Source organism: Mandrillus leucophaeus, unplaced genomic scaffold, assembly GCF_000951045.1.
Source record: "Mandrillus leucophaeus isolate KB7577 unplaced genomic scaffold, Mleu.le_1.0 Scaffold787, whole genome shotgun sequence".
In the NCBI taxonomy this organism is placed as follows: domain Eukaryota; kingdom Metazoa; phylum Chordata; class Mammalia; order Primates; family Cercopithecidae; genus Mandrillus; species Mandrillus leucophaeus.
In genome coordinates, this window is record NW_012108552.1 from 1063008 (window position 1) to 1084630 (window position 21623).

The window sequence follows — 21623 nt, forward strand, 5'->3', positions numbered from 1 at the left end:
AAGAGTGCCATAAAGAGTTTACCAACTGGAGACCTGGTCAAGGGACACAGCCAGTTGAAGACGACTTTGCCAGTGATCCAGGAGCATAAATAAACTGAATTCGTTTTTCTCCTTTTTTATGATGTCTTACCAGAGTTACTTATTGGCCAGAGGGCATGGGAACTATTATAGTTCATTCAGGTAAGTCTCCTGCAGCAGAAAACAGGGAGGAAAATGGTGAAAAGGGTGGCAAGTGGATTTGGAGGAGCAAACAGAAGATATGAGATATGAAATATATGCAAATATAATTATATATAACATATATACATATATAACTTAAAATACATATGTGTGTTCCTCTTTATTTATACATACTCCATCTCAATGCCAACTGAGTTTCTATTACCCGATCTTCTACTGTCACGGGTTCAAGAAAAAAAAGGTAAAATATCTAAGGTCTTTCAGCTCTGATCCGGTGAGAATTACAAATAAGATAGATTGAGTTTATTCACAAATGGGTAGGAAAGAAATTATCTATTTTGAAATTAATTATGACTTTGCATTTGTTTCCCATGTTAGCATAGGTTTTTGCAACCTAAAGAAACGTTTTGTCAAGAGATAGTCTGGAACTGGAGTTTTTTGTTTTCTTTTGTTTTGTTTTTTTTTTTTGAGACGGAGTCTTGCTTTGTCGCCCAGGCTGGAGTGCAGTGGCCGCATCTCAGCTCACTGCAAGCTCCGCCTCCCGGGTTTCCGCCATTCTCCTGCCTCAGCCTCCGGAGTAGCTGGGACTACAGGCGCCCGCCACCTCGCCCGGCTAGTTTTTTGTATTTTTGGTAGAGACGGGGTTTCACCGTGTTAGCCAGGCTGGTCTCGATCTCCTGACCTCATGATCCACCCGTCTCGGCCTCCCAAACTGGAACTGGAGTTTTTAAAACCAGAGATGGATGTCAAAAGTCACTAGGAGAGATGTTCAAATAAGCTTTTCCAAGAGGATGTTGCTTCACAAGTGATTCTGATATATAGACTTGGTTAAGATGCATGCTCTCCAGCCAGGTGCAATGGCTCATGCCTATAATCCCAGCACTTTGGGAAGCCAAGTCGGGCAGATCACAAGGTCAAGAGATTGAGACCATCCTGGCCAGCATGGTGAAACCCTGTCTCTACTAAAAATAGAAAAATTAGCTGGGCATGGTGGCATGCACCTGTAGTCCCAGCTACTCAGGAGGCTGAGGCAGAATAGCTTGAACCCAGGAGGCGAAGGTTGCAGTGAGCTGAGATCGCGCCATTGCCCTCCAGCCTGAAGACAGAGTGGAGACTAGGTCTCAAAAAAAAAAAAAAAAAAGGAAAAAAAAGGCATGATCTCCTAGTCTGTCTGCCATAGTCAGGGGCTTAAGTTCTAGTTACGAAAACGGTTGTAGCTATTATCCCTCTACATATGTACTATGTGCTATTTTTAGTGTGGGAGGGGTGCTATAAAATGCTTTTAGAAAAAAAAGCAAGAATTGGGTAGGGCTTTAACGTCACTTAGCAATCATCTAGGCTAGTCCCTTCATATTCACATAAGAAAATATAAATTCAGAATAATGAAGGACTCCATTATCTAATGACAGAGAGCTGACTTGAACTTAGCTCTCTTGAACTCAACTCTCTCTTGCCCTCAGTCCAATGTTGTTCATATTATTCCATACATATGCCAACTTCTAGTTTTAGAATTCATAATTAACAAATTAATCATTCTTTGAAAATAGTCATTAAAATTAATCTCTTCTAGATTTCATTTATTTTTTTTAAATCAATTAACTTTTGTGAACTTTCCTTTTTCCATTTGATGAAAGATCTCCAGGGGTGTCCAGACAATTTTTCTTTGTGACAAGCTCTCTCAACCTTTTCCAGCTTATGCCCCCTTTAATAAATTTTATATCTTATACTGTTCTCCCTCTCCCTCAGAGACACTGCTATATTTCTATTTGGGAATTACTGATCTAAGTTATAAAAATGAATTATGTAATCTCTTAGAACTAAAATTAATATTTAGTATTTTAAAAGACTACTAGTGAAAGGATATCACTTCAAACATAGTTTGAGACACAGATTTGTTCTTCAGATGTCAGTCACTGAAAAGTTTTCTTTGAAAATGTTCATATCTACCAATAGGGCATGCACAGTTAAGTCAGAACAGAATGGAAACTTTGCAAGATATAGGTAATTTCTTTTTTGAGACATGGTCTTGTTCTGTTGCCCAGGCTGGAGTGCAGTGGTGTAACCATGGCTCACTGCAGCCTCGACATCCTGGGCTCAAGAAATTCTCCTGTCTTAGCCTCCCTAGAAGCTGGGACTACAAGAACATGCCACCACACCCGGCTATTTTTTTTTTTTTTTTTTTTGGAGAGATGGGGATCTCACTATGTTGCCCAGGCTGGTCACTACATTTGTAAATGGTTGTGTCATTTATTTCTTGAATAGTTGAATGATTCAATATAGATAATTGATCATGTTATAGCAGAAGAGTTTAGCCACCAAAGGCAGCATTCAGGTTGTTTAGCTTAATTTATGAAAGATAAACTAGTATAATACTCAAGCACCAAGGGCTTATTTTATATGGATTGTATAATGTGCTTTAAATTTTGACCAAAATAAAGACATAAATATATAGTCAGAAATCTAGATCTCTAGGATGTTTAGCAAGCACACATCAGAGCTAACCTCTTCATTTTGCACTTAAGAAAACTGAAATTTCAGTGGTCAAGTGGATTCTTCCTTGACGTGTGTGTGATTCCAGCATTAACCCTAGAAGGAAAATATATTATAAGCTTAAAGGCAGATATCATCTAATAATATCTTAGGAAATTTTTAATTGACCCATAAAATTTATGTTCATAGTATATGCATTTTCATATTTAAAAATATAGCTAAGCGCACTGTATTAGAAGTAAGTAGGCCTAAGTTCTAGAGCCATGCTTATTGTTAAGAAACTGTGACCTTGGAAATCATTTAAGTTCCTTGTGTAAATGTCTGAATATTACTGAAAATCTCTTCAAAACTGTGAAATCTGCAGAGACATGAACCTTTTATCGTGAAAGTTGTCATTTACAGACTGTATTAAGAAAATGTGGCACATATACACCATGGAATACTATGCAGCCATAAAAAAGGTTGAGTTCATGTCCTTTGTAGGGACATGAATGCAGCTGGAAACCATCTTCGCAAACTATCGCAAGAACAGAAAACCAAACACTGCGTGTTCTCACTCATAGGTGGGAACTGAACAATGAGAACACTTAGACACAGGAAGGGGAACATCACACACCGGGGCCTGACGTGGGGTGGGGGAAGTAGGGAGGGATAGCATTAGGAGATGTACCTAATGTAAATGACGAGTTAATGGGTGCGGCACACCACCATGGCACATGTATACATATGTAACAAACCTACACGTTGTGCACATGTACCTTAGAACTTAAAGTATAATAGATTTTTTTTTTTTAAAAAAAAAAAGAAAGTTGTCATTTAATTGTGAAGCAAACATACATTGACTTCTACTCTGTGTCAGGCACTGTGTTAGATCCTAAGTTTACAAAGTAAGTTATAAAATATGGAATCTGTTCTCAATACCCTAGCATCTAATGGAGACAGGGAACAACAGAAATTCTCCATCATTATGGATCTCACTTCCTAGCATTAATAGCTTTAGTTATTGATTGGGAAATCATAAACTTGGCTTTAGGGGTTCTGCCCACAGTCTCCTCTTTATTATGTTAGAATTGGACTCTTGTATCATAGACAGATTTTTACATTTTTTTATTAGCAGCCAGGGACCATCCATCACTATTCCAAAGAAGTCTGGACTTCAAAACCTGCAAATAATGACTTTTGTGACTATTTACTTTGTTGATTTTGTTAACCATTCAGTGGCAGGGACTCAAGTGCTTGCATGCTAATTGAAAACTCTCTGCTAATTTGTTTATCCCACACTTTCACTCTAGTTAGACGCATCAGCCAAGAAATACCAAGGAGTCCATACCAGAGTCAAATATCCCCTGGTATGATACAGATAGCCTAGAATCATTACTTTGTGCAATTAGGGGGAAAAGCGAAATTTAAAGTTCTATTTATGTTAATATGAATTATCAAAAGATTAATTTTAATTTAAACTTAAAATCATTATTTCTAATAGTTACATTTAGACAATGTATATTTTGACTCATGTTTTGGATGCATATGTCTTTTAATTTATCTTAAGTTCATGGGTACATGTGCAGGTTTGTTATATATACATGTAAACTCATGTCCTAGGGATTTGTTATACAGATTTTAGTCACCCAGGTATTAAGCCTAGCACTCACTAGTTATTTTTCCTGATCTTCTCCCTCCTCCAAAACCCTGCTCTCTGGTAGGCCCCAGTGTGTGCTGTTCCCCTCTATGTGTCCATGTGTTCTCGTCATTTAGCTCCCACTTATAAGGGAGTACGTGCAGTATTTGGTTTTCTGTTCCTGAATTACTTTGCTAAGGATAATGGCCTCCAGCTCTATCCACATTCCTGCAAAGGACATGATCTCATTCTCTCTTATGGCTACATAGTATTCCATCGTGTATATGTACCACATTTTCTTTATCCAGTCTACCATTGATGGCCATTTATGCTGATCCTATGTCTTTGCTATTGTGAACAGTGCCGCAATAAACATACGTGTGCATGTATCATTGTAATAGAACAATTTATATTCCTTTGGGTATGTACCCAGTAATGGTATTGCTGGGTTGAATGGTGTTGCTGTTTCTGGGTCTTTGAGGAATTGCCACACTGTTTTCCACAATAGTTGAACTAATTTATACTCCCACCAACAGTGTGTAAGCATTTCCTTTGCTCCATAGCCTTGCCAGCATCTTTTATTTTTTACTTTTTAATAATAGTCATTCTGACTGGTGTGAGATGCTGTCTTATTGTGGGTTTGATATTTATTTCTCTGACAATCAGTGATATTAAGCTTTTGTTCATATTCTTCTTGGCCACATGTTATGTCTTCTTTTGAAAAGTGTCTGTTCAGGTCCTTTGCCCACTTTTTAATGGGGTTGTTTGCTTTTATTCTGTACATTTGTTTAAGTTCTTTATTAGACCTTTGTCAGATGCATAGTTTGAAAATATTTTCTCCCATTCTGTAGATTGTCTGTTTACTCTGTTATAGTTTCTTTTGCTATACAGAAGCTCTTTAGTTTAATTGGATCCTATTTGTCAACTGTTGCTTTTGTTGCAATTACTTTTGGTGTCTTTGTCATGAAATCTTTGTCCAGAGTGGACACCAAAAGTAATTGCAACAAAAGCAACAATTGACAGATCGAACCTAATTAAACAAGAGCTTCTGCACAGCAAAAGAAACTGTCAACAGAGTAACCTACAGAATGGGAGAAAATATTTGCAAACTATGCATCTGAGAAAGATCTAACATTCAGCATCTATAAGGAACTTAAACAAATGTACAGAGTGTTTCTATGTTCAGAATGGTATTTCCCAGGTTGTCTTCCACGGTTTTTATAGTTTAGGGTTTTATATTTAAGTCTTTAATCCATCTTGAGTTAATTGTTTTATATGGTGTAAGGAAGGGGGTCCAGTTTCAAACTTCCGCATATGGCTAGCCAGCACCATTTATTGAGTAGATAGTCCTTTTCCCATTGCTTGTTTTGTCTACTTTGTCAAATATCAGATGGTTGTAGGTGTACAGCCTTATTTCTGGCTTCTCTCTTCTGTTCTATTGGTGTATGTGTCTGTTTTTGTACCGGTACCATGCTGTTTTGGTCACTGTAACCCTATACTAGAGTTTGACCCTATACTAGAGTTTCAGGTAGCATGGTGCCTTCAGCTTTGTTCTTTTCACTTAGGATTTCCTTGGTTATTTGAGCTTTGTTTTGTTTGCCCATGAATTTTAAAATAGTTTTTTTCTCATTCTGTGAATAATGTAATTGGTAGGTTGATAGAAGTATCACTGAATCTGTAAATTGTTTTGGGCAGTACAGACATTTTTACAATATTGATTCTTCCTGTCCTTTAGCATGGAATGTTTTTCTGTTTGTTTGTATCATCTCTGATTTCTTTGAGCAGTGGTTTTTAGTTCTCATTCTAGGGACCTTTGACCTCTCTGGTTAGCTGTATTCTTAGGTACTTGATTCTTTTTGTGGCCATTGTTAATGGGATCGCATTTCTGATTTGGCTCTCGGCATGACTGTTGTTGGTGTATAGGAATACTAGTAATCATTGTTTCTTGATTTCATATCCTGAAACTTTGCTAAAGTTGTTTATCAGCTGAAGGAGCTTTTGAGCCAAGACTATGGGGTTTTCTAGATATGGAGTTATGTTATCTGCAAACAGTGATAGTTTGACTTTTTCTCTTCCTATTTGGATGCCTTTTATTTCTCTCCCTTGCCTGATTGCCCTGGCCAGGACTTCTAATACTACGTTGAATAGGAGTGACAAGAGAGGGCATCCTTGCCTTGTGCCAGTTTTCAAGAAGAATGCTTCCAGCTTATACCCATTCAGTATGACGTTGGCTATGGGTTTGTCATAGATGGTTCTTATTATTTTGAGGTATATTCCTTCAATACCTATGTTATTGATAGTTTTTAACATGAAAGGATGTTAAATTTTATTGAAAGTCTTTTCTGCATCTATTGAGATAATCATGTGTTTTTGACTTGAGTTCTGTTTAGATCACATTTATTGATTTGTATATGTTGAACCAACTTTGTATCTCAGGAATAAAACCTACTGAATCACGGTGGATAAGATTTTTGGTGTGTTGCTGGATTTGCTTTGCCGGTATTTTTTGAAAAGTTTTGCAACAATGTTTATCAAGGATATTGTCCTGAAGTTTTCTTTTATTGTTGTATCTCTGCCAGATTGTGGTATCAGGATAATGCTGACCTCATAGAACGAGTTAGCAGGGAGTCCTTCCTCTTCAATTGTTTGGGATAGTTTCAGCAGGAATGGTACCATTTCTTCTTTGTACATCTGGTAGAATTCAGCTGTGAAACCATCTTGATATGGTTTGGCTATTTCCCCAACCAAATCTCAACTTGAATGGCATCTCCCAGAATTCCCACTTGTTGTGGGATGGACCCAGAGGGAGGTAAATTGAATCATGGGGGCCAGTCTTTCCAGTGTTATTCTCATGATAGTGAATAAGTCTCACGAGATCTGATGGGTTTATCGGGGGTTTCCATTTTTGTTTCTTCCTCATTTTTCTCTTGCTACCTCCATGTAAGAAGTGCCTTTCATCTCCTACCATGATTCTGAGACCTCCCCATCCATGTGGAACTGTAAGTCCAATTAAACCTATTTTTCTTCCCAGTCTCAGGTATGTCTTTATCAGCAGTGTGAAAAGGGACTAATATAGTAAATTGGTACCAGTTGAGTGGGGCATCGCTAAAATATATGCCAAAATATGGAAGTGACTTTGGAACTGGTTGGAACAGTTTGGGGGGCTTGGAAGAAGACAGGAAAATGTGGGAAAGTTCAGAACTTCCTTGAGACTTGTTGAATGGCTTCACCCAAAGTGCTGATAGCAATACAAACAATAAGGTCCAGGCTGAGTTGGTCTCAGATGAAGATGAGAAACTTGTTGTGAACTGGAGCAAAAGTGACTCTTGCTATATTTTAGTGAAAAGACTGGCAGCATATTGCCCCTGCCCTAGAGAGGGGTGGAACTTTGAACTTGAGAGAGATGATTTAGGTATCCAGCAGAAGAAATTTCTAAGCAGCAAAGCATTCAAGAGGTGACTTGGGCGCTGTTAAAGGCATTCAGTTTTATAAGGGAAGCAGAGAATAAAAGTTTGGAAAATTTGCAGCCTGACTATACATCAGGAAAGAGAAACCCATTTTCTGGGGAGACATTCGAGGCAGCTGCAGAAATTTGCATAAGTAGCAAGGAGCCTAATGTTAATCCCCAAGACTATGGGGAAAATGTCTCCAGGCCATGTCAGAGACCCTCACAGCACCCCTTCCCATCACAGCCCCGGAGGCCCAGGAGAAAGAAGTGGTTTGTTGGACTGGGCCCAGGGTCCCCGTGCTGTGTGCAGCCTAGGGACTTGGTGCTCTGTGTCCCAGCCACTCCAGCAATGGATGAAAGGGGCCAACATAAAGCCTGGGCTGTAGCTTCAGAGGGTAGAAGCCCCAAGCCTTGGCAGCTTCTATGTGGTGTTGAACCTGTAGGTACACAGAAGTCAATCATTGAGGTTTGGGAACCTTTGCCTAGATCTCAGAAGATGTATGGAAATACCTGGATGCCCAAGCAAAAGTTTGCTGCAGGGGCAGGGCCCTCATGGAGACCTCCTGCTAGGGCAGTGTGGAAGGGAAATGTAGGTTTGGAGATCCCAGACAGTGTCCCCACTGGGACACTGCCTAGTGGCGCTGTGAGAAGAGGGTTACCGTCCTCCAGACCCCAGAATGATAGATCCACTGACAGCTTGCGCTGTGCACCTGGAAAAGCCACAGACACAAAACACCAGCCTGTGAAAGCAGCCTGGAGGGGGACTGTAAAATGCAAAGCAACAGCAGCAGAGCTGCCCAGTACCATGGGAACCCACCTCTTGCATCAGCGTGACCTGGATGTAAGACCTGAAGTCAAAGGAGAGCATTTTGGAGCTTTAAAATTTGACGGCCACACTGGATTTCAGACTTGCATGGGCCCTGTAACCCCTTTGTTTTGATCAATTTCTCCCATTTGGAATGGCAGTATTTACCCAATACCTGTATCCCTATTGTATCTAGGAACTAACTAGCTTGCTTTTGATTTTATGGGCTCATAGGCAAAAGGGACTTGTTTTGTCTCATATGAGACTTTGGACTGTGGACTTTTGGATTAATGCTGAAATTACTTAAGACTTTGGGGGATGGTTGGGAAGGCATGATTGGTTTGAAATGTGAAGACATGAGATTTGGAGGGCCCAGGGGCAGAATGATATGGTTTGGCTGTCTCCCCACCCAAATCTCAACTTGAATTGTATCTCCCAGAATTCCCACGTGTTGTGAGATGGACCCAGGAGAAGATTATTGAATCATGGGGGCCAGTCTTAATATTATTCTCGTGATAGTAAATAAGTCTCACGAGATCTAACGGGTATATCAGGGGTTTCTGCTTTTGGTTTTTCCTCATTTTTCTCATGCTGCTGCCATGTAAGAAGTGCCTTTCACCTCCTTCCATGATTCTGAGACCTCCTCAGCCATGCAAAGCTGTAAGTCCAATTAAACCTCTTTTTCTTCTCAGTGTTGTATATGTCTTTATCATCAGCATGAAAACTGACTAATACACATCTGGACATGCACTTTTTTTGGTTGGCAGGCTATGTATTACTGATTTAATTTTAGAGCTCATTATTGGTCCATTCAGGGATTCAATTTCTTCCTGATTCAGTCTTGGGAGGGTGCATGTGTCCAGGAATTTATCAATTTCCTCTGTTTTCTAGTTTGTGGGCATAGAGGTGTTCACAATATTCTCTAATGGTTATTTGTATTTCTGTGCGGTCAGTGGTAATATCCACTTCGTCATTTCTGTTCTGTTTCTTTGTATCCTCTCTCTTTTCTTCTTTATTTTTCCAGATAGTGGTCTATTTTATTATTTTGTCCAAAAAATCCAACAGGATTTGTTGATCTTTCTAACGGTTTTTCATGTCTCAATCTCCTTCAGTTCAGCTCTGATTTTGGCCATTTTTTATCTTCTGCTAGCTTTGGAGTTAGTTTGCTCTTGGTTCCTGTATTAGTCCATTTTCACATTGCTGATAAAAACATACCAGAGACTGGGTAATTTATTAAGAAAAAGAGGTTTAATGGACTCACAGCTCCACATGGCTAGTTAGGCCTCACGGTCATGGTGGAAGGTGAAAAGCATCTTAAACAGTGGCAGACAAAAGAGAATGAGAGCCAAGTAAAGGGGAAACCCCTTATAAAACCATCAGATCTAATGAGACTAATCCACTACTATGAGGACAGTAGTAGTGAATCACCTTCATTATTCAATTATCTCCCATGGGGTCCCTCCCATGACGTGTGAGAATTATGGGAGCTACAATTCAAGATGAGATTTGGGTAGGAACACAGCCAAACCATATCATTCTGCCCCATCCCCTCCCAAATCTCATGTCCTCACATTTCGAAACCAGTCATGCCTTCCCAACACTCCTTTCAAGTCTTAACTCATTTCAATATTAACTCAAAATTCCACAGTCCAAAGTCTCATCTGAGACAAGGAAAGTCCATTCCACCTATGAGCCTGTAAAATCAAAAGTAAGTTAGTTATTCACAAGATACAATGGGGATACAGGCAATGGTTAAATACACCCATTGCAAATGGGAGAAATTGGCCAAAATTTAACAGGCTACAGGCTGAATGCAATTCCAAAATCCAGTGAGGCAGCTAAACCTTAAATCTCTGAAATGATCCTCTTTGACTCCATGTCTCACATCCAGGTCACGTTGATGCAAAAGGTGGATTCCCTTGGTCTTGGGCAGCTCTGTCTTTGTGACTTTCCAAGGTATAGCCCTCCCTCCTGGCTGCTTTCACGGGCTAGAGTTGAGTGTTGGTGGCTTTTCCAGGTGCATAGTGCAAGCTGTTGCTGGATCTATCATTCTGGGGTCTGGTGGATAGTAGCCCTCTTCTCACAGCTCCACTAGGCAGTGCTCCAGTGGGGACTCTTTGTGGGGGCTCTGATCCCACATTTCCCTTCTACACTGCTCTAGCAATGATACTCTATGATGGTCCCTCCCCTGCAGCAAACTTCTGCCTGGACATCCAGGCAATTCCATACATCCTCTGAAATCTAGCAAAGGTTCACAAACCTCAATTATTGACTTCTGTGGACCCACAGGCTCAACACCACGTGGAAGATGCCAAAGCTTTAGACTTGCACCCTCTGAAGCCATGGACCAAGCTGTACCTTGGCCCCTTGTAAGCCATGCCTAGAGCAGCTGGGATGCAGGGCACTGAGTTCCTAGGCTGCAAACCACAGGGGGGCACTGCCCTGGTCCATGAAATCATTTTTTTTCTCCTAGGCCTCCAGGCCTATGATGGAAGGTGCTGCCACAAAGGTCTCTGACATGCCCTGGAGACATTTTCTCCATAGTCTTAGTGATTAACATTTGGCTTCTCATTAGTTATGCAAATTTCTGTAGCCAGCTTGAATTTCTCCTCATGAAATGTGTTTTTCTTTTCTATCACATTATCGGGGTGCAAATTTTCTGAACTTTTTTTTTTCAGATGAAGTCTCACTCTGTCACCAGGCTGGCATGCAGTAGCAATCTTTGCTCACTGCAACCTCTGACTCCTGGTTCAAGCGATTCTCCTGCCTCAGGCTCCTGAGGAGCCAGGATTACAGGTGCATGCCACCACACCCAGCTAATTTTTGTATTTTTAGTAGAGACAGGGTTTCACCATGTTGGCCAGGATAGTCTCGATCTCTTGAACTCGTAATCCGCTCACCTCAGCCTCCCAAAGTGCTGGGATTACAGGCGTGCGCCACCGTGCCTGACTCCAAAGTCACCTCTCAAATGCTTTGCTGCCTAAATATTTCTTCCACCAGATAACCTAAATCCTCTCCCTCAAGTTCAAAGTTCCACAAATCCCCAGGGCAAAGGCAAAATGCTGCCAGTCTCTTTGCTAAAACATAGCAAGAGTCACTTTTACTCCAGTTCCCAACAAGTACCTCATCTTCATCTGAGACCACCTGAACCTGGATTTAATTGTCCATATCATTATCAGCATTTTGATCAAAGCCATTCAATAAGTTTCTAGGAAGTTCCAAACTTTTCCACATTTTCCTGTCTTTTTCTGAGCTCTCCAAAATTTTCCACCTTGTGCCTGTTTCCTAGTTCCAAATCACTTCCACATTTTCAGGTATCTTTACAGCAGCACCCACTCCTGGTACCAATTTGCTGTATTAGTCCATTTTCATGCTGTTGATAAAGACATAACTGAGACTGATAGTTTATAAAGAAAAACCATGGCTGGGGAGGCCCCACATCACGGCAGAAGGCAAAAGTTGTGTCTTACATGCTGGCGGAGAAGACAGAATGCGAGCCAAGTGGAAGGCGAAACCCCTTATAAAACCATCAAATATTGTGAGATTTATTCACTACCACAAGAACAGTATGGGGGAATTTCCCACAGGGTACCTCCTACGACACATGGAAATTATTGGAGCTACAATTCAAGATGAGATTTGGGAGTGGAGACAGCCAAATCAAATCAGTTCTATAGTTATTTTAGTTGTGATTTTAGGTTGTTAAATTGAGATCTTTCTAACATTTTAATGTGGACATTTAGTGCTACAAGTTTCCCTTTTAATGCTGCCTTAGCTGTGTCCCATAAATTCTGGTATGTTGTATGTCCTGTCTCATTAGTTTCAGAGAACTTCTTGATTTCTCTCTTAATCTCATTATGTACTCAAAAGTCATTCAGGGACAGTTTATTGAATCCCAAGTAATTGTATGGTTTTGAGTGAATTTCTTAGTCTTGATTTCTACTTTTATTGTGCTGTGGTCCAAGAGAGTGGTTGTTATTTCAGTTCTTTTGCATTTGCTGAGGAGCATTTTGTCTGATTATGTGTTCTATTTTAGAGTATGTTCCCTGTGGTGAGGAGAAGAATGTATATTCTGCTTTTTTGTGGTGGAGAGTTCTGTAGATGTCTATCAGGTTCATTTGAACCAGTGCTGAGTTCAGGTCCTAAATATCTTTGTTAATTTTCTGCCTTGATCTGTTTAGTACTGTCACTGGAATGTTGAAATCTCCCACTATTGTGTGGGAGTCTAAGTCTTTGAAGGTCTCTAAGAACTTGCTTTATAAACGTGGGTGCTCCTGGGTTGTGTCCATATATATTTAGGATAGTTAGTTCTTCTTGTTGAGTTGAACCCTTTACCATTATGTAACAGCCTCCTTTTCTTTAAATCCTTGTTAGTTTAATGTCTATTTTGTCTGAAATTAGGATTGCAACCCATGCTTTTTTCTGTTTACCATTTGCTTGGTAGATTTTTTTTTTCATCCCTTTATTTTGACCCTACGGATGTCACTGCATGTGAGATGGGTTTCTTGACCACAGCATACCAATGGATCTTGGTTCTTCATCCAGCCTGTCACTCCATGTCTTTTAATTAGGGGCATTTAGCACATTTAACTTCAAGGTTAGTATTGATACGTGTGGATTTGATACTGTCATCATGATGTTATTTGGTTATTATGCAGATTGTGTGTTCCTTTAGTGTCACTGGTCTTGTACTTAAGTGTGTTTTTGTAGTGGCTGCTAATGGTTTTTCCTTTCCATATTGAGTGCTTTCTTCAGAACCACTTATAAGGCAGGTCTGGTGGTAACAAATTCCCTCAGCATTGTCTGAAAACAATCTTATTTATAATTTGCTTATGAAGCTTAGTTTGGCTGGAAATTAAGTTATTCATTGGAATTTCTTTTCTTTAAGAATGTTGAATACTGGCCCCCAGTCTCTTCTGCCTTGTAGGGTTTCTGCTGTCAGGTCTTCTGTTAGACTGATGGGCTTCCCTTTGTCAGTAAACTGACCTTTCCCTCTAGTTGCTTTTACCATTTTTTTATTTCATTTTGACCTTAGAGAATCTGATGATTATGTGTCTTGGGGATGGCCTTCTTAAGAGGGGTCTTATTGGGTTTTTCTACACTTCCTTAATTAGAATGTGGGCCTCTCTAGCTAAGTTGGAGAAGTTCTCTTGAATAATATACTGAAATATGTTTTCCAAATTGGTTTTATTCTCCCCATCTCTTTCAGGGACATCAGTGAGTCATAGATTTGGTCTGTTTACGTAATTCCATATTTCTTGGAGGTTTTGTTTGTTCCTTTTTATTCTTTTTTCTCTATTCTTGTCTGGCTATCTTATTTTAGGAAGCCAGTCTTTAAGTTCTGAGATTCTTTTCTCAGCTTTCTCTGTTCTGTTATTAATACTTGCATTATGAAATTCTTGTAATATGTTCTTCAGCTCTATCGGATCAGTTACATTCCTTTTTTGTCAGCTCCTGTATCATTTTTTCATGATTCTTGGCTTCCTTGGATTGTGTTCTGTATTAGTCTGCTCTCACACTGCTATAAAGATACTACACGAGACTGGGTAATTTATAAGGAAAAGAGGTTAATTGACTTACAGTTTCACATGGCTAGGGAGGCCTCAGGAAACTTACAATCACGGCAGAAGGCAAAGCAGAAGCAAAGAACATCTTACATGGCAGCAGGAGAGAGAGAGCACACAGGGGAAACTGACACTTTTAAAACCATCAGATCTCATGAGAACTCCCTCACTATCACAAGAACAGCGTAGAGGAAACTTTCTCCATGTTCCAATCACCTCCCACCATGGGAATTACAATTCAAGATGATATTTGAGTGGAGACACAGAGCCAAACTATATCAGGTTTCAACATACTTCTGGATCTCAATGTCTTCATTCCTATCTATATTCTGAATTCTATCTGTCATTTCAGACATCTCAGCCCAGTTCAGAACGCTTGCTAAAGAGGTATTGTGGTCATTTGGAGGAAATAATGCAGTCTGCTTTTTGAGTTTTCAGAGTTCTTGTACTGGCTCATTCTTATCTTTTTGGGCTGATGTTCCTTCTATCTTTGAAGTTGCTGTCCTTTGGATTTTTTTTTTTTCATTTTATCCTATTTGATGATCTTGAGAGTTTGATTGTGGTATAAGATGGGTTCAGTTGACTGGCTTTGTTTCTGGAAGATTTTAGGGACCAAGACTCAGATCCTATCTCCTGGGCTGCATGCTTTAACTCTGGAGGACTTGTGACAGGCCTGACTTTCTTCTCCATCTCCTCGAGGTTAGGAACCCACTGCACCAGTGGAGTCAAGGTGCTCCTGGACCACTGGCCACTACCCTCTGATGGGTACCATCCAGCCAAAGTGTTTCATAGGGTGGTGGCAGCAGGATCTGTCCTCATTCACATGTGCCAGCAGCAGCAGTGGTAACACAGCAAGGTATATGCTCATCAGCTGTGGCAGGGTGCTAGCAGGTGCTGGGGTGCCTTCCTCCATGCCTGCATTCACAGTAGCAATGGAGACAGCATGGCTCTGGTGGTCTCCACTGCTAACTTTGCACGTAGTCACACCACACCCTGGTGGTGTTAGCACAGGGGCAGAGCAGTGGCAGATGCAGGCCTGTGTGTGCCCTCTCTGTGTATTAATGCAGGTGGGGGTGGCCACTCAGGGTGAGGGAGTGTCCTCTGTTCTCCAGTGCCTAGTTTCACTCCTATGGGTGGGGCACTGGTGGGGGTGAGGTGCTGGTGGGGCTGGGTCTGTCAGGCTCTGTGCCCACCAAGGCTCCAAGTGCAATGGCAGTACAGCAGGAGAGGAGGGGCAGAGTGCATTTCCACTGGCAGCAGTGGCAGGGCATGGTGTATGTACATACATGTGCTGGCAGGACTGGGAAGGCAAATTTTGTGTGTGCACACACACCAGCAAAGTGATGTGGGGGGTGGCCATGGGCCCCCAAGGAAGCTGCAGGTTGGGGAGGGAGCAGGCAGGCTGGTGCATGACACTGTAGACTGGCTGCCGTGCTGGAGCTGTCTGCTGGATAGGCATGGTCTGCCAGCCTAGGAGCTGTGATGTGGGCCCCCAGGGCACCTGAGGATACAATGCAAGCAGGCATGGACAGGCTGGGGCCCTGGGAGAGGCCAGCAGACCAAGGATTGCTCAGGTAGGACTGGCGTTGTCTGATGAGCAAGACTGCCCTGCAGAGCTTAGGTCTGACAGATTCCCTAGGACTGAAGTCTGCTATGGGTGCAAGTGGAGCCTAGGGGGATGGGCATTCTTACCCATGCTTTATTACAGATGCTCTCACACCAAACCCTCGTGGCTCTGCATTGGCAGATGTGCTACCCCTAAGACTTCTCTAAGCAGCTTTCCCTGACAGCTCAAGTGTCCATTGTGGTCAAGGGGTGTCCTCCTTCCAGGATTCCAGAGTTCTATAATGAGAGCAGGTTGCTCCTTGCCAGTTCAACTCACCCATTCTGCCAGAGTCAGTGGGGGCCAGGTAGGAGTCCTGGTGCAAGGTGGCCCCTCGCAGGGTTCCCAACTTCCTCCCCTTCAGCCCAGCTTCTGTGTCTTCCCTCCCTGCACTCTCAGTGCCTTCCCTCTACAGATCTGTTAGGAGTGCACCAGTAGTCCCAGTCCCTTAGCGGCAGCTGTTCCACCTGGCTGCATCTAGTTGACCATTCTGTTCCAATGTATGTCATATTTTTTATGCACAATACTTGTTATTTTTTTTGAGACAGAGTCTTGCATTTTCCGCCCAGGCTGGAGTGCAGTGACGTGATCTCGGCTCACTGCAAGCTCCTCCTCCTGGGTTCACGCCACTCTCCTGCCTCCATCTCCTGAGTAGCTGGGACTACAGGCGCCCACCACCACACCCAGCTAATTTTTTGTACTTTTAGTAGAGACGGGGTTTCACCGTGTTAGCCAGGATGGTCTTGATCTCCTGACCTCGTGATCAGCCTGCCTCCATCTCCCAAAGTGCTGGGATTACAGGTGTAAGCCACTGTGCCCAGCCTACATACAATATTTATTTCATTAAACATTTAACTGGAAGTTTAGCAAGTGGTCAGGAATGTGAGGTTTTTTCTTTCTTTAAACTTTTATTTTAGGTTCAAGGGTCTAGGTTTGTTTTATAGGTAAGTTGCGTGTCATGGGGATTTGGTGTACAGATTGTTTCATCACCCAGATAATAAGCATAATACCTGATAGGCAGTTTTTTGTGTTTGTTTGTTTGTTTATTTGTTTGTTTGTTTTGAGATGGAGTCTCACTCTGTCACCCAGGCTGGAATGCAGTGGCACAATCTTGGCTCACTACAACCTCCACCTCCCAGGTTCAAGTGATTCTTTACCTCAACTCCAAGTAGCTGGGACTACAGGCATCTGTCACCATACCCAGCTAATTTTTTTTTTTTTTAAGTAGAGATGGGGTTTCCCTATGTTGTCCAGGTTGTTCTCAAACTCCTGACCTCATGATCTGCTCACCTCGGTCTCCCAAAGTGCTGGATTACAGGCGTGAGCCACCGTGCCCTGCCGGTAGTTTTTAGATTCTCTCTCTCCTCCTACCCTCCACCCTCAAGTAGGCACCGGTGTCTGTTGTTCCCTTCTTTGTGTCCATGTGTACTCAATGTTTGGCTCCCACTTATAAGTGAGAACATGTGGGCCAGGAGTGGTGACTCACGCCTGTAATCCCAGTACTTTGGGAGGCCGAGGTGGTCAGATCACCTGAGGTCAGGAGTTCAAGACCAGCTTGGCCAACATGGTGAAAACCCGTCTCTACTAAAAATAAAAAAATCAGTTGGGCATGGTGGTGCATGCCTGTAATCCCAACTACTCAGGAGGCTGAGACAGGAGAATCACTTGAACACAGGAGGCAGAGGTTGCAGTGAGCCAAGATCACGTCATTGCACTCCAGCCTGGGCGACAAGAGGGAAACTCCACCTAAAAAAAAAAAAAAAAGCATGAGAACATGCGGTATTTGGTTTTCTGTTCCTGCCTTAGTTCACTTAGGATTATGGCCTCCAGCTCCATCCACGTTTCTGCAAATGGCACGATCTTATTCTTTTTTATGGCTGCTTGGCATAGAACCTGGATTTTAGAAGAAGAGACCTGATTCAAATGCCTGCTCTTTTTCTTATAAGCTGTTTGATCTCGAGCAGGATATTAAACCACTCTGTGCCTTATTTTTCATTCTATGAATGAAGCACAATAATGCCTAACTCATTTGATCACTGGGAGGACTAAACTAGTGCATATCTATAAGCAGTTGTCAATAGTGACAAGTTTATTATAAGCAGTAAAAGTGGCATATATTATTATTGTTATTCTTGCTGATAATATTGCAGTATTGATGATTGTATTAACACACTTCTAATATCGAGGTGTGGGATTCAGAACACAGTGTCATGGTGTCTGAAGAGACATTGCATAAGCTCAAATCCTGCTTCTTCTATTTATTACCTGAGTGACCATAGGAATTATTCACTCTTTCTCTGCTTTTATTCCCCCAACTGTAAAATAAGAAGACTAATAGTTACTACTTCAAAAGGATGCTACAGGATCAAATGAGTTAATAGAAAGCTTTGGAACAATAGAAATATCTATATCAGTCAAAATTACATAGTTAAAAATTTACAAGGGAAAAGATTACTTATCAATATAGCCATTGTGTATTTTTCTTTCTGAAACTTCTATGAGAAAAAAATATCTATTTTGTGCATCACTGTATCCCCATAAATCCCATAGTGTGTAAATGAATGGATAGTATGGATAAATGGATGCATCCATGGATCAATAGATCGATGACTGGATAGATGGACGGGTAAATGGATAGATACAAGGCAGAATGAATGAATTTAACATAAGCCCTCATCTTCCTAGTAGTCTGTTAATGATACCTTTTCTTGCATTTCTGTACTTCTACAATATAGTAAAAATCAATGTTCAACAATATAAAATCTTGAAGTACCTTCTAAGTCATTACAAAATGGTTATTCATGTGTGGTATATGTGGTAATTCTCCATCTCCAAAGCATTTTTTTAAACAGAAAACTCTATTCTTTGTTTAGATCAGATATTTTCCATAGTAAAGAGAGTAAATCTCAATATATGATATTGATGATCCTCTATCATGTGTATGCCCAAATAAGAGCAGAAGAAAGAATTGCTTTGTTGTTTTGGATTTGCTTTGTACTACTCTATTTCAGAGGCATATGTCTTCTTTAGACTGCTGCCATTAGGACAGATTACTAAAAGACTTTTGCCTTCTTCACTAGACCAATTTTGTGACTTCTTCACTATGTACTTTTCCACTAGTCCATATTAGTCATTCCTGTTGTCATAGAATTCAATAAATGGTTTAAAATAGGATGAAACAACATAAAACATGTAAGACATGGAAGAAAACAAAATTTGATTGAGGAAAATTAAGAGTTACTAGGATTTTATTATGGGATCCTACATAAATCAGCATACAAAAATTTTCATTTTTTTCCAACCTGTTTATAGGGTAGTATTGTAAGATGTGTGACTTACTTTTTTATGGATCTTCTGTCATTTGGGTTACTTAATATAGGTAAAAATTCAGCAATAAGTATGAATTTCTCCAAAAGTTTCAAAGATTATGCATTTGCTTTATGTAGTACTTGGCACAGTTTGGGTGATAATGAATACTTTATGTCTCTGCAATAATTTAAAGAGTTGACTGAATTTACCATGCAGGGTAGGATGCTTAATAATGTTTAATAATGTAAAAAAGCCAGAAACATTACTTAGTTGTCTAAATGTTATATTTCACTAGTTTGCCAGGCCAGGAGTTAGTAATCTAGAATATGCAGACCCTGCAGAGTCTGTAGATGAAAAACAAAGGGTCCTAAATATTATCTAAAATTATATTTTAAGTGAGTGCATGTCTGCATTTCACTATGTAGAGTATATGAAATTCTCAGCCCAGGTACCTGAATCAAAAATTTAGGAATGTCTCTGTATAATTTTTTCAAACTGTTTGTATGCTTGAATTTTTTATAATTTGATAAAATGATGGAAAATAAAAAATTAGAATCTGCAGATGAAGATTATTATTATTGATATATGCAAATTATTATTTAACAATCAGGAGGAGTTGGTCCTATGAATTAAAAGTAAAGTATATGCCAGTATGTACCTTTTATGCATCTAAAGTTATTGTTCAGCTAAAATTAAATCAGTATCCATTATTAAATTATTTTTGCTATGTAATACGAAGGCATATACATATTATGTATATATAATCTGAATATTCAGGTGAGAAATAAATAGCAACTTGCTTAATTTTTAAGGTACTTCCTAGTACAGTGAATAGATATATTTAACATCCTTCTAAATTTTCCTATGGCAAATCATCTTTTACCACTACAGCAGTCAACTATCTTTAGATTATTTTGGATTTTTCTTAAGAATAGAAAGAAAAAAAAAAAACCTAGGCATAATCTCTTTCTTAGCCCAGTAGCTGAGTCATATATATTTTTAAATCATGTAACAAAAGTTGTCAAAAATAGAAGGAAGTGAGGAATATATGTTCCTTCAAGTGGAATCAGTTTGAAAGTTTAAGTGATTTCTTCACTGATGAACAGTGTTTGGCAAATTAAGAGGTATAACCCATTTGGGAACTTGTATTATGTGGAATTATACAACTTAAATTACATAGTCTTAGAGTCAAAAAGCTGCTTGGAAGTCATTTTGTCCAACCTTCACCTTTTAAAGCCTTCCCATATGTTAACAGGAATGCTTCAGCTTGTGTACATCCAGTGATAACAAATTCACTGCTGCATACAGCAGCACCTTTCATTTTTGAAAAACTTTAATTTTAAAACTTTTTTCTTATTTCAAAATAATGCATATTAGTTTTTGTGTTTTATTTTTATTTTTGTTTTAGAAGCAGCACTTGATATTCTCATAAGAATGTATTGTGTGAACCAGAGTCTTCATAAAAATTTATTGTAACTGCTGCAAAATGTTTAAGTATTACTTTCGTACAGAATGATTCACAAGCCATAAATATACAGCTCAGTGAATTTTTCAAAAGTAAACTTAGTTATATAACCCTCAACTAGTTCAAAAAAGAGATCATCAGCACTTCAGACAGAAATTCATTTTATGTCTATTCCTAATAGGTGCCTCTTAAAAGTGTACCACTATCCTAGCTTCTATCATTGGTAGAAAAATACTGATTAGTTTTGCAGGTTTTGAACTTAATATAAATGGAGCCAAACTCTTTGGTGTCTAGCTTTCCTCCCTAATATATTATGTTTGTGAGATTCTCCAATTTTTCTTGATGTATAATATTCTATTTTGTAAATAGATCATAATAAACATGACAGTTTGTTTCTAGGTTTGAACATCTAAAGATGGTTCTCCGAACATTCTTGCATATGTCATTTAATGCACAAGTATACACATTTCCATTAGGTGTATGCTTTAGTAGATACTGTCAATCAGTTTTCCAAAGTGGTGGGACAAATTTTCACTCCCAAACAGCAATGTATAAGAATTTGAGTTGCATCAGCTGGAATCCATCATTCTTAGCAAACTATCACAAGAACAGAAAACCAAACACCGCATGTTCTCACTCATAGGTGGGAACTGAACAATGAGATCACTTGGACTCAGGAAGGGGAACATCACACACCGGGGCCTATCATGGGGAGGGAGGAGGGGGGAGGGATTGCATTGGGAGTTATACCTGATGTAAATGACGAGTTGATGGGTGCTGACCAGTCGATGGGTGTAGCACACCAACATGGCACAAGTATACATATGTAACAAACCTGCACGTTATGCACATGTACCCTACAACTTAAAGTATAATAATAATAAATTAATTTAAAAAAAAAAAGAATTTGAGTTGCATCATATCCTTGCAAACACTTGATACTGTCAATATTTTTGCTTGTCACTCTGGTCGTTTTATGGTGGAATCCTGTGTTTCTCATTTGAGTTTTCCTAATGCCTAATAAATTTAAGCACCTTTTTATTTTTAGGCCATTTGGATCTTTTGCTTTTGTGAAGTGAAGTTCAAGTCAGGTAGATAGATACAAATGTGTATAGATATGCATCCTCTTTCATAAAGACAT